Genomic DNA, 13,520 nt, shown 5'->3' with positions numbered 1-13,520 from the left:
TTATTAAACTTGTGATCAGATTTTGGTGATATTTAAGTAGACAAGTCAAAATTTCAAACCCCCTCTTATGGTGTAGGGTACATGGCCTTCTCTGATGTAATCAGAGTTAGATTTGATTCAGTGATTTTATAAAAAACAGCTAGGAAGCACAATTTAGCAGTGGGTTGCAGAGAAAAAAAATATGCTAGCAAAAAAAATCCAATTGAGTGATTAAACAGCTCTTCATTTTCTGGCTTTATTTTTATGCTAACAAATTTGTTCTCTGAAAAGTGTCCACAAAGCCAAGTCTCTGATTAACACCGTTGTAGGGATGGTTTTTCACCTATTACTAAATTAAACTTGCTTCATTGGAAAGGCAGCAAGATGCATCCTCATTTCAATGTCTACTGAAATAATACAGGTTGACACCAGGAAACATTAACGCCACTGCATCCTTGCTGCTTTCTCATGTGGAAGTCTGTTTAATGTGAAAACAAGGTGATATCTAATTATCACACAGGTAAGGAATTAAGAATATCTTTATTTAAGGGTGAAGATGTTTCTCACAAAATCGTTGCCCCAATGCATCATTGAAATTCAAGCTGGAAAGATGATTTTAATATATCACTTGTACATTTTGTATTGCTCTTCTGGTGACAATGTAGTTTGTTTTTGTCAAGTACCATTTTAATAATAGGGTAAAGAAAATGAAGTGGATTTTTGAAAGAAAACAATACTGTCAATATACTATTAAAACAAATTAAAATGGTAAAAGTTATTGTACTTTAAGTAAAAATAAAAGAGACAAAATATCAATCCCAGTTTTTGATTACTTTAATTAACAAAAAAAAAATGCATATAGCAGAGGATAGTTTCAATCTACCTATCTCTGGGTTATGGGCCCAGCATGCTTCCATTGCAGTACTCTGCTGCACATGTAAGTGCAAGAGATCCTGAAGCACTCACTCATCATGGGAAAGTACCAATGTGTTTCTTCATTGGTTGATGGAAGAAACATCTTACAAAAACTCTCCAGATTATTGACTTTTTAAAGTTTTTCTAGGAAACGTTCTTGATGAATGCTTATTAGCCTTTGTCAGTATGTACTTTTTGCAAAGTGTCTCTGTGGTGCAATTGGTTAGTGTGTAAGGCTATTAACCAAAAGGTTTGTGGTTCAATCCCACCCAGGAACGTAATTGACCTTGTGATCAGATTTTGGTGATATTGGGGCTTACTTCAGATCAGTGTCCCTCCTGTTATCAGCGGCTTACGAGCAAGCAATATCCCTTGGTGCCGTTTCCGTCTGCATGCTGGTCGACTGTGGTGACTCTCCGGTACACCTCGCCAAAGGTGTTTCCCTGCAACTGTGACTGAGATCTGCAACGGGGGCCGTCCACGGATACCTAAAGGATATACTCCTCACAAAATCGTTGCCCCAATGCATCATTGAAATTCAAGCTGGAAAGATGATTTTAATATATCACTTGTACATTTTGTATTGCTCTTCTGGTGACAATGTAGTTTGTTTTTGTCAATTACCATTTTAATAATAGGGTAAAGAAAATGAAGTGGATTTTTGAAAGAAAACAATACTGTCAATATACTATTAAAACAAATTAAAATGGTAAAAGTTATTGTACTTTAAGTAAAAATAAAAGAGCCAAAATATCAATCCCAGTTTTGGATTACTTTAATTAACAAAAAAAAAGCATATAGCAGAGGATAGTTTCAATCTGCCTACCTCTGGGTTATGGGCCCAGCATGCTTCCATTGCTGTACTCTGCTGCACATGTAAGTGCAAGAGATCCTGAAGCACTCACTCATCATGGGAAAGTACCAATGTGTTTCTTCGTTGGTTGATGGAAGAAACATCTTACAAAAACTCTCCAGATTATTAACTTTTTAAAGTTTTTCTAGGAAACGTTTTAGATGAATGCTTATTAGCCCTTGTCAGTATATACTTTTGCAATGTGTCTCTGTGGCGCAATCAGTTAGTGTGTACGGCTATTAACCAAAAGGTTGGTGGTTCAATCCCACCCAGGTACGTAATTGACCTTGTTATCAGATTTTGGTGATCTTTAAGTAGACAAGTCAAAATTTCAAACCCCCTGTTATGGTGTAGGGTACCTGGCCTTCTCTGATGTAATCAGAGTTAGATTTGATTCAGTGATTTATAAAAACAGCTAGGAAGCACAATTTAGCAGTGGGTTGTAGAGAAAAAGAAATATGCTGGCAGAAAAATCCAATTGAGTGATTAAACAGCTCTTCATTTTCTGGCTTTATTTTTATGCTAACAAATTTGTTCTCTGAAAAGTGTCCACAAAGCCAAGTCTCTGATTAACACCTTTGTAAGGATGGTTTTTCACCTATTACTAAATTAAACTTGCTTCATTGGAAAGGCAGCAAGATGCATCCTCATTTCAATGTCTACTGAAATAATACAAGTTGACACCAGGAAACATTAACGCCACTGCATCCTTGCTGCTTTCTCATGTGGAAGTCTGTTTAATGCGAAAACAAGGTGATATCTAATTATCACACAGGTAAGGAATTAAGAAAATCTTTATTTAAGGGTGAAGATGTTTCTCACAAAATCGTTGCCCCAATGCATCATTGAAATTCAAGCTGGAAAGATGATTTTAATATATCACTTGTACATTTTGTATTGCTCTTCTGGTGACAATGTAGTTTGTTTTTGTCAATTACCATTTTAATAATAGGGTAAAGAAAATTAAGTGGATTTTTGAAAGAAAACAATACTGTCAATATACTATTAAAACAAATTAAAATGGTAAAAGTTATTGTACTTTAAGTAAAAATAAAAGAGCCAAAATATCAATCCCAGTTTTGGATTACTTTAATTAACAAAAAAAAAGCATATAGCAGAGGATAGTTTCAATCTGCCTACCTCTGGGTTATGGGCCCAGCATGCTTCCATTGCTGTACTCTGCTGCACATGTAAGTGCAAGAGATCCTGAAGCACTCACTCATCATGGGAAAGTACCAATGTGTTTCTTCGTTGGTTGATGGAAGAAACATCTTACAAAAACTCTCCAGATTATTAACTTTTTAAAGTTTTTCTAGGAAACGTTTTAGATGAATGCTTATTAGCCCTTGTCAGTATATAATTTTGCAATGTGTCTCTGTGGCGCAATCAGTTAGTGTGTACAGCTATTAACCAAAAGGTTGGTGGTTCAATCCCATCCAGGTACGTAATTGACCTTGTTATCAGATTTTGGTGATCTTTAAGTAGACAAGTCAAAATTTCAAACCCCCTGTTATGGTGTAGGGTACCTGGCCTTCTCTGATGTAATCAGAGTTAGATTTGATTCAGTGATTTATAAAAACAGCTAGGAAGCACAATTTAGCAGTGGGTTGTAGAGAAAAAGAAATATGCTGGCAGAAAAATCCAATTGAGTGATTAAACAGCTCTTCATTTTCTGGCTTTATTTTTATGCTAACAAATTTGTTCTCTGAAAAGTGTCCACAAAGCAAAGTCTCTGATTAACACCTTTGTAGGGATGGTTTTTCACCTATTACTAAATTAAACTTGCTTCATTGGAAAGGCAGCAAGATGCATCCTCATTTCAATGTCTACTGAAATAATACAAGTTGACACCAGGAAACATTAACGCCACTGCATCCTTGCTGCTTTCTCATGTGGAAGTCTGTTTAATGTGAAAACAAGGTGATATCTAATTAGCACACAGGTAAGGAATTAAGAAAATCTTTATTTAAGGGTGAAGATGTTTCTCACAAAATCGTTGCCCCAATGCATCATTGAAATTCAAGCTGGAAAGATGATTTTAATATATCACTTGTACATTTTGTATTGCTCTTCTGGTGACAATGTAGTTTGTTTTTGTCAATTACCATTTTAATAATAGGGTAAAGAAAATGAAGTGGATTTTTGAAAGAAAACAATACTGTCAATATACTATTAAAACAAATTAAAATGGTAAGAGTTATTGTACTTTAAGTAAAAATAAAAGAGCCAAAATATCAATCCCAGTTTTGGATTACTTTAATTAACAAAAAAAAATGCATATAGCAGAGGATAGTTTCAATCTGCCTACCTCTGGGTTATGGGCCCAGCATGCTTCCATTGCTGTACTCTGCTGCACATGTAAGTGCAAGAGATCCTGAAGCACTCACTCATCATGGGAAAGTACCAATGTGTTTCTTCGTTGGTTGATAGAAGAAACATCTTACAAAAACTCTCCAGATTATTGACTTTTTTAAGTTTTTCTAGGAAACGTTTTAGATGAATGCTTATTAGCATTTGTCAGTATGTACTTTTGCAAAGTGTCTCTGTGGCGCAATCAGTTAGTGTGTACGGCTATTAACCAAAAGGTTAGTGGTTCAATCCCACCCAGGGACGTAATTGACCTTGTGATCAGATTTTGGTGATCTTTAAGTAGACAAGTCAAATTTCATACTCCCTGTTATTGTGTAGGGTACCTGGCCTTCTCTGATGTAATCAGAGTTAGATTTGATTCAGTGATTTTATAAAAAAAAGCTAGGAAGCACAATTTAGCAGTGGGTTGCAGAGAAAAAAAATATGCTGGCAGAAAAATCCAATTGAGTGATTAAACAGCTCTTTATTTTCTGGCTTTATTTTTATGCTAACAAATTTGTTCTCTGAAAAGTGTCCACAAAGCCAAGTCTCTGATTAACACCTTTGTAAGGATGGTTTTTCACCTATTACTAAATTAAACTTGCTTCATTGGAAAGGCAGCAAGATGCATCCTCATTTCAATGTCTACTGAAATAATACAGGTTGACACCAGGAAACATTAACGCCACTGCATACTTGCTGCTTTCTCATGTGGAAGTCTGTTTAATGTGAAAACAAGGTGATATCTAATTAGCACACAGGTAAGGAATTAAGAAAATCTTTATTTAAGGGTGAAGATGTTTCTCACAAAATCGTTGCCCCAATGCATCATTGAAATTCAAGCTGGAAAGATGATTTTAATATATCACTTGTACATTTTGTATTGCTCTTCTGGTGACAATGTAGTTTGTTTTTGTCAATTACCATTTTAATAATAGGGTAAAGAAAATGAAGTGGATTTTTGAAAGAAAACAATACTGTCAATATACTATTAAAACAAATTAAAATGGTAAAAGTTATTGTACTTTAAGTAAAAATAAAAGAGCCAAAATATCAATCCCAGTTTTGGAATACTTTAATTAACAAACAAAAAAATGCATATAGCAGAGGATAGTTTCAATCTGCCTACCTCTGGGTTATGGGCCCAGCATGCTTCCATTGCTGTACTCTGCTGCACATGTAAGTGCAAGAGATCCTGAAGCACTCACTCATCATGGGAAAGTACCAATGTGTTTCTTCGTTGGTTGATAGAAGAAACATCTTACAAAAACTCTCCAGATTATTGACTTTATTAAGTTTTTCTAGGAAACGTTTTAGATGAATGCTTATTAGCCTTTGTCAGTATGTAGTTTTGCAAAGTGTCTCTGTGGCGCAATCAGTTAGTGTGTATGGCTATTAACCAAAAGGTTGGTGGTTCAATCCCACCCAGGGACGTAATTGACCTTGTTATCAGATTTTGGTGATATTTAAGTAGACAAGTCAAAATTTCACACCCCCTCTTATTGTGTAGGGTACCTGGCCTTCTCTGATGTAATCAGAGTTAGATTTGATTCAGTGATTTTATAAAAACATCTAGGAAGCACAATTTAGCAGTGGGTTGCAGAGAAAAAGAAATATGCTTGCAAAAAAATCAAATTGCTTGATTTAACAGCTCTTAATTTTCTTGCTTTATTTTTATGCTAACAAATTTGTTCTCTGAAAAGTGTCCACAAAGCCAAGTCTCTGATTAACACCTTTGTAGGGATGGTTTTTCACCTATTACTAAATTAAACTTGCTTCATTGGAAAGGCAGCAAGATGCATCCTCATTTCAATGTCTACTGAAATAATACAGGTTGACACCAGGAAACATTAACGCCACTGCATCCTTGCTGCTTTCTCATGTGGAAGTCTGTTTAATGTGAAAACAAGGTGATATCTAATTAGCACACAGGTAAGGAATTACGAAAATCTTTATTTAAGGGTGAAGATGTTTCTCACAAAATTGTTGCCCCAATGCATCATTGAAATTCAAGCTGGAAAGATGATTTTAATATATCACTTGTACATTTTGTATTGCTCTTCTGGTGACAATGTAGTTTTTTTTGTCAATTACCATTTTAATAACAGGGTAAAGAAAATTAAGTGGATTTTTGAAAGAAAACTATACTGTCAATATACTATTAAAACAAATTAAAATGGTAAAAGTTATTGTACTTTAAGTAAAAATAAAAGAGCAAAAATATCAATCCCAGTTTTGATTACTTAAATTAACAAAAAAAATGCATATAGCAAAGGATAGTTTCAATCTGCCTACCTCTGGGTTATGGGTCCAGCATGCTTCCATTGCAGTACTCTGCTGCACATGTAAGTGCAAGAGATCCTGAAGCACTCACTCATCATGGGAAAGTACCAATGTGTTTATTCGTTAGTTGATGGAAGAAACATCTTACAAAAACTCTCCAGATTATTGATTTTTTAATGTTTTTCTAGGAAACGTTCTAGATGTATGCTTATTAGCCTTTGTCAGTAGGCACTTTTTGCAAAGTGTCTCTGTGGCGCAATCGGTTAGTGTGTTCGGCTATTAACCGAAAGGTTGGTGGTTCAATCCCACCCAGGGACCTTATTAAACTTGTGATCAGATTTTGGTGATATTTAAGTAGACAAGTCAAAATTTCAAACCCCCTCTTATGGTGTAGGGTACATGGCCTTCTCTGATGTAATCAGAGTTAGATTTGATTCAGTGATTTTATAAAAAACAGCTAGGAAGCACAATTTAGCAGTGGGTTGCAGAGAAAAAAAATATGCTAGCAAAAAAAATCCAATTGAGTGATTAAACAGCTCTTCATTTTCTGGCTTTATTTTTATGCTAACAAATTTGTTCTCTGAAAAGTGTCCACAAAGCCAAGTCTCTGATTAACACCGTTGTAGGGATGGTTTTTCACCTATTACTAAATTAAACTTGCTTCATTGGAAAGGCAGCAAGATGCATCCTCATTTCAATGTCTACTGAAATAATACAGGTTGACACCAGGAAACATTAACGCCACTGCATCCTTGCTGCTTTCTCATGTGGAAGTCTGTTTAATGTGAAAACAAGGTGATATCTAATTATCACACAGGTAAGGAATTAAGAAAATCTTTATTTAAGGGTGAAGATGTTTCTCACAAAATCGTTGCCCCAATGCATCATTGAAATTCAAGCTGGAAAGATGATTTTAATATATCACTTGTACATTTTGTATTGCTCTTCTGGTGACAATGTAGTTTGTTTTTGTCAATTACCATTTTAATAATAGGGTAAAGAAAATGAAGTGGATTTTTGAAAGAAAACAATACTGTCAATATACTATTAAAACAAATTAAAATGGTAAAAGTTATTGTACTTTAAGTAAAAATAAAAGAGACAAAATATCAATCCCAGTTTTTGATTACTTTAATTAACAAAAAAAAAATGCATATAGCAGAGGATAGTTTCAATCTACCTATCTCTGGGTTATGGGCCCAGCATGCTTCCATTGCAGTACTCTGCTGCACATGTAAGTGCAAGAGATCCTGAAGCACTCACTCATCATGGGAAAGTACCAATGTGTTTCTTCATTGGTTGATGGAAGAAACATCTTACAAAAACTCTCCAGATTATTGACTTTTTAAAGTTTTTCTAGGAAACGTTCTTGATGAATGCTTATTAGCCTTTGTCAGTATGTACTTTTTGCAAAGTGTCTCTGTGGTGCAATTGGTTAGTGTGTAAGGCTATTAACCAAAAGGTTTGTGGTTCAATCCCACCCAGGAACGTAATTGACCTTGTGATCAGATTTTGGTGATATTGGGGCTTACTTCAGATCAGTGTCCCTCCTGTTATCAGCGGCTTACGAGCAAGCAATATCCCTTGGTGCCGTTTCCGTCTGCATGCTGGTCGACTGTGGTGACTCTCCGGTACACCTCGCCAAAGGTGTTTCCCTGCAACTGTGACTGAGATCTGCAACGGGGGCCGTCCACGGATACCTAAAGGATATACTCCTCACAAAATCGTTGCCCCAATGCATCATTGAAATTCAAGCTGGAAAGATGATTTTAATATATCACTTGTACATTTTGTATTGCTCTTCTGGTGACAATGTAGTTTGTTTTTGTCAATTACCATTTTAATAATAGGGTAAAGAAAATGAAGTGGATTTTTGAAAGAAAACAATACTGTCAATATACTATTAAAACAAATTAAAATGGTAAAAGTTATTGTACTTTAAGTAAAAATAAAAGAGCCAAAATATCAATCCCAGTTTTGGATTACTTTAATTAACAAAAAAAAAGCATATAGCAGAGGATAGTTTCAATCTGCCTACCTCTGGGTTATGGGCCCAGCATGCTTCCATTGCTGTACTCTGCTGCACATGTAAGTGCAAGAGATCCTGAAGCACTCACTCATCATGGGAAAGTACCAATGTGTTTCTTCGTTGGTTGATGGAAGAAACATCTTACAAAAACTCTCCAGATTATTAACTTTTTAAAGTTTTTCTAGGAAACGTTTTAGATGAATGCTTATTAGCCCTTGTCAGTATATACTTCTGCAATGTGTCTCTGTGGCGCAATCAGTTAGTGTGTACGGCTATTAACCAAAAGGTTGGTGGTTCAATCCCACCCAGGTACGTAATTGACCTTGTTATCAGATTTTGGTGATCTTTAAGTAGACAAGTCAAAATTTCAAACCCCCTGTTATGGTGTAGGGTACCTGGCCTTCTCTGATGTAATCAGAGTTAGATTTGATTCAGTGATTTATAAAAACATCTAGGAAGCACAATTTAGCAGTGGGTTGTAGAGAAAAAGAAATATGCTGGCAGAAAAATCCAATTGAGTGATTAAACAGCTCTTCATTTTCTGGCTTTATTTTTATGCTAACAAATTTGTTCTCTGAAAAGTGTCCACAAAGCAAAGTCTCTGATTAACACCTTTGTAGGGATGGTTTTTCACCTATTACTAAATTAAACTTGCTTCATTGGAAAGGCAGCAAGATGCATCCTCATTTCAATGTCTACTGAAACAATACAAGTTGACACCAGGAAACATTAACGCCACTGCATCCTTGCTGCTTTCTCATGTGGAAGTCTGTTTAATGTGAAAACAAGGTGATATCTAATTAGCACACAGGTAAGGAATTAAGAAAATCTTTATTTAAGGGTGAAGATGTTTCTCACAAAATCGTTGCCCCAATGCATCATTGAAATTCAAGCTGGAAAGATGATTTTAATATATCACTTGTACATTTTGTATTGCTCTTCTGGTGACAATGTAGTTTGTTTTTGTCAATTACCATTTTAATAATAGGGTAAAGAAAATGAAGTGGATTTTTGAAAGAAAACAAAACTGTCAATATACTATTAAAACAAATTAAAATGGTAAAAGTTATTGTACTTTAAGTAAAAATAAAAGAGCCAAAATATCAATCCCAGTTTTGGAATACTTTAATTAACAAACAAAAAAATGCATATAGCAGAGGATAGTTTCAATCTGCCTACCTCTGGGTTATGGGCCCAGCATGCTTCCATTGCTGTACTCTGCTGCACATGTAAGTGCAAGAGATCCTGAAGCACTCACTCATCATGGGAAAGTACCAATGTGTTTCTTCGTTGGTTGATAGAAGAAACATCTTACAAAAACTCTCCAGATTATTGACTTTATTAAGTTTTTCTAGGAAACGTTTTAGATGAATGCTTATTAGCCTTTGTCAGTATGTACTTTTGCAAAGTGTCTCTGTGGCGCAATCAGTTAGTGTGTATGGCTATTAACCAAAAGGTTGGTGGTTCAATCCCACCCAGGGACGTAATTGACCTTGTTATCAGATTTTGGTGATATTTAAGTAGACAAGTCAAAATTTCAAACCCCCTCTTATTGTGTAGGGTACCTGGCCTTCTCTGATGTAATCAGAGTTAGATTTGATTCAGTGATTTTATAAAAACATCTAGGAAGCACAATTTAGCAGTGGGTTGCAGAGAAAAAGAAATATGCTTGCAAAAAAATCAAATTGCTTGATTTAACAGCTCTTAATTTTCTTGCTTTATTTTTATGCTAACAAATTTGTTCTCTGAAAAGTGTCCACAAAGCCAAGTCTCTGATTAACACCTTTGTAGGGATGGTTTTTCACCTATTACTAAATTAAACTTGCTTCATTGGAAAGGCAGCAAGATGCATCCTCATTTCAATGTCTACTGAAATAATACAGGTTGACACCAGGAAACATTAACGCCACTGCATCCTTGCTGCTTTCTCATGTGGAAGTCTGTTTAATGTGAAAACAAGGTGATATCTAATTAGCACACAGGTAAGGAATTACGAAAATCTTTATTTAAGGGTGAAGATGTTTCTCACAAAATTGTTGCCCCAATGCATCATTGAAATTCAAGCTGGAAAGATGATTTTAATATATCACTTGTACATTTTGTATTGCTCTTCTGGTGACAATGTAGTTTTTTTTGTCAATTACCATTTTAATAACAGGGTAAAGAAAATTAAGTGGATTTTTGAAAGAAAACTATACTGTCAATATACTATTAAAACAAATTAAAATGGTAAAAGTTATTGTACTTTAAGTAAAAATAAAAGAGCAAAAATATCAATCCCAGTTTTGATTACTTAAATTAACAAAAAAAATGCATATAGCAAAGGATAGTTTCAATCTGCCTACCTCTGGGTTATGGGTCCAGCATGCTTCCATTGCAGTACTCTGCTGCACATGTAAGTGCAAGAGATCCTGAAGCACTCACTCATCATGGGAAAGTACCAATGTGTTTATTCGTTAGTTGATGGAAGAAACATCTTACAAAAACTCTCCAGATTATTGACTTTTTTAATGTTTTTCTAGGAAACGTTCTAGATGTATGCTTATTAGCCTTTGTCAGTAGGCACTTTTTGCAAAGTGTCTCTGTGGCGCAATCGGTTAGTGTGTTCGGCTATTAACCGAAAGGTTGGTGGTTCAATCCCACCCAGGGACCTAATTAAACTTCTGATCAGATTTTGGTGATATTTAAGTAGACAAGTCAAAATTTCAAACCCCCTCTTATGGTGTAGGGTACATGGCCTTCTCTGATGTAATCAGAGTTAGATTTGATTCAGTGATTTTATAAAAAACAGCTAGGAAGCACAATTTAGCAGTGGGTTGCAGAGAAAAAAAATATGCTGGCAAAAAAAATCCAACTGAGTGATTAAACAGCTCTTCATTTTCTGGCTTTATTTTTATGCTAACAAATTTGTTCTCTGAAAAGTGTCCACAAAGCCAAGTCTCTGATTAACACCGTTGTAGGGATGGTTTTTCACCTATTACTAAATTAAACTTGCTTCATTGGAAAGGCAGCAAGATGCATCCTCATTTCAATGTCTACTGAAATAATACAGGTTGACACCAGGAAACATTAACGCCACTGCATCCTTGCTGCTTTCTCATGTGGAAGTCTGTTTAATGTGAAAACAAGGTGATATCTAATTATCACACAGGTAAGGAATTAAGAAAATCTTTATTTAAGGGTGAAGATGTTTCTCCCAAAATCGTTGCCCCAATGCATCATTGAAATTCAAGCTGGAAAGATGATTTTAATATATCACTTGTACATTTTGTATTGCTCTTCTGGTGACAATGTAGTTTGTTTTTGTCAATTACCATTTTAATAATAGGGTAAAGAAAATGAAGTGGATTTTTGAAAGAAAACAATACTGTCAATATACTATTAAAACAAATTAAAATGGTAAAAAGTTATTGTACTTTTAGTAAAAATAAAAGAGACAAAATATCAATCCCAGTTTTGGATTACTTTAATTAACAAAAAAAAATGCATATAGCAGAGGATAGTTTCAATCTACCTATCTCTGGGTTATGGGTCCAGCATGCTTCCATTGCAGTACTCTGCTGCACATGTAAGTGCAAGAGATCCTGAAGCACTCACTCATCATGGGAAAGTACCAATGTGTTTCTTCATTGGTTGATGGAAGAAACATCTTACAAAAACTCTCCAGATTATTGACTTTTTAAAGTTTTTCTAGGAAACGTTCTTGATGAATGCTTATTAGCCTTTGTCAGTATGTACTTTTTGCAAAGTGTCTCTGTGGTGCAATTGGTTAGTGTGTAAGGCTATTAACCAAAAGGTTGGTGGTTCAATCCCACCCAGGAATGTAATTGACCTTGTGATCAGATTTTGGTGATATTTAAGTAGACAAGTCAAAATTTCAAACCCCCTCTTATTGTGTAGGGTACCTGGCCTTCTCTGATGTAATCAGAGTTAGATTTGATTCAGTGATTTTATAAAAAACAGCTAGGAAGCACAATTTAGCAGTGGGTTGCAGAGAAAAAAAATATGCTGGCAAAAAAAATCCAATTGAGTGATTAAACAGCTCTTCATTTTCTGGCTTTATTTTTATGCTAACAAATTTGTTCTCTGAAAAGTGTCCACAAAGCCAAGTCTCTGATTAACACCTTTGTAGGGATGGTTTTTCACCTATTACTAAATTTAACTTGCTTCATTGGAAAGGCAGCAAGATGCATCCTCATTTCAATGTCTACTGAAATAATACAAGTTGACACCAGGAAACATTAACGCCACTGCATCCTTGCTGCTTTCTCATGTGGAAGTCTGTTTAATGCGAAAACAAGGTGATATCTAATTAGCACACAGGTAAGGAATTAAGAAAATCTTTATTTAAGGGTGAAGATGTTTCTCACAAAATCGTTGCCCCAATGCATCATTGAAATTCAAGCTGGAAAGATGATTTTAATATATCACTTGTACATTTTGTATTGCTCTTCTGGTGACAATGTAGTTTGTTTTTGTCAATTACCATTTTAATAATAGGGTAAAGAAAATTAAGTGGATTTTTGAAAGAAAACAATACTGTCAATATACTATTAAAACAAATTAAAATGGTAAAAGTTATTGTACTTTAAGTAAAAATAAAAGAGCCAAAATATCAATCCCAGTTTTGGATTACTTTAATAAAAAAAAAAAAGCATACAGCAGAGGATAGTTTCAATCTGCCTACCTCTGGGTTATGAACCCAGCATGCTTCCATTGCTGTACTTTGCTGCACATGTAAGTGCAAGAGATCCTGAAGCACTCACTCATCATGGGAAAGTACCAATGTGTTTCTTCGTTGGTTGATGGAAGAAACATCTTACAAAAACTCTCCAGATTATTGACTTTTTAAAGTTTTTCTAGGAAACGTTTTAGATGAATGCTTATTAGCCTTTGTCAGTATGCACTTTCGCAAAGTGTCTCTGTGGCGCAATCAGTTAGTGTGTACGGCTATTAACTAAAAGGTTGGTGGTTCAATCCCACCCTGGGATGTAATTGATCTTGTTATCAGCTTTTGGTGATCTTTAAGTAGACAAGTCAAAATTTCAAACCCCCTCTTATGGTGTAGGGTACCTGGCCTTCTCTGATGTAATCAGAGTTAGATTTGATTCA

The 13,520-nt window shown here is 35.1% G+C and overlaps 2 non-coding genes across 2 annotated transcripts; both read left to right on the top strand.

The window, feature by feature from the left end:
• The first annotated feature begins 6,623 nt into the window (after window positions 1–6,623).
• Window positions 6,624–6,697, top strand: TRNAN-AUU (transfer RNA asparagine (anticodon AUU)). The gene has a single exon. It is a non-coding gene; the product is annotated as a tRNA-Asn (tRNA).
• A 4,289-nt stretch (window positions 6,698–10,986) lies between these two features.
• TRNAN-AUU (transfer RNA asparagine (anticodon AUU)) lies at window positions 10,987–11,060 on the top strand. Its single transcript has one exon. It is a non-coding gene; the product is annotated as a tRNA-Asn (tRNA).
• Window positions 11,061–13,520: the final 2,460 nt, after the last annotated feature.

The sequence above is a fragment of the Pseudophryne corroboree genome, unplaced genomic scaffold (assembly GCF_028390025.1).
Source record: "Pseudophryne corroboree isolate aPseCor3 unplaced genomic scaffold, aPseCor3.hap2 scaffold_1270, whole genome shotgun sequence".
Taxonomy (NCBI): Eukaryota; Metazoa; Chordata; class Amphibia; order Anura; family Myobatrachidae; genus Pseudophryne; species Pseudophryne corroboree.
Note: the sequence above shows the minus strand (reverse complement) of the source record. Positions and strands in the feature narration are given on the sequence as shown.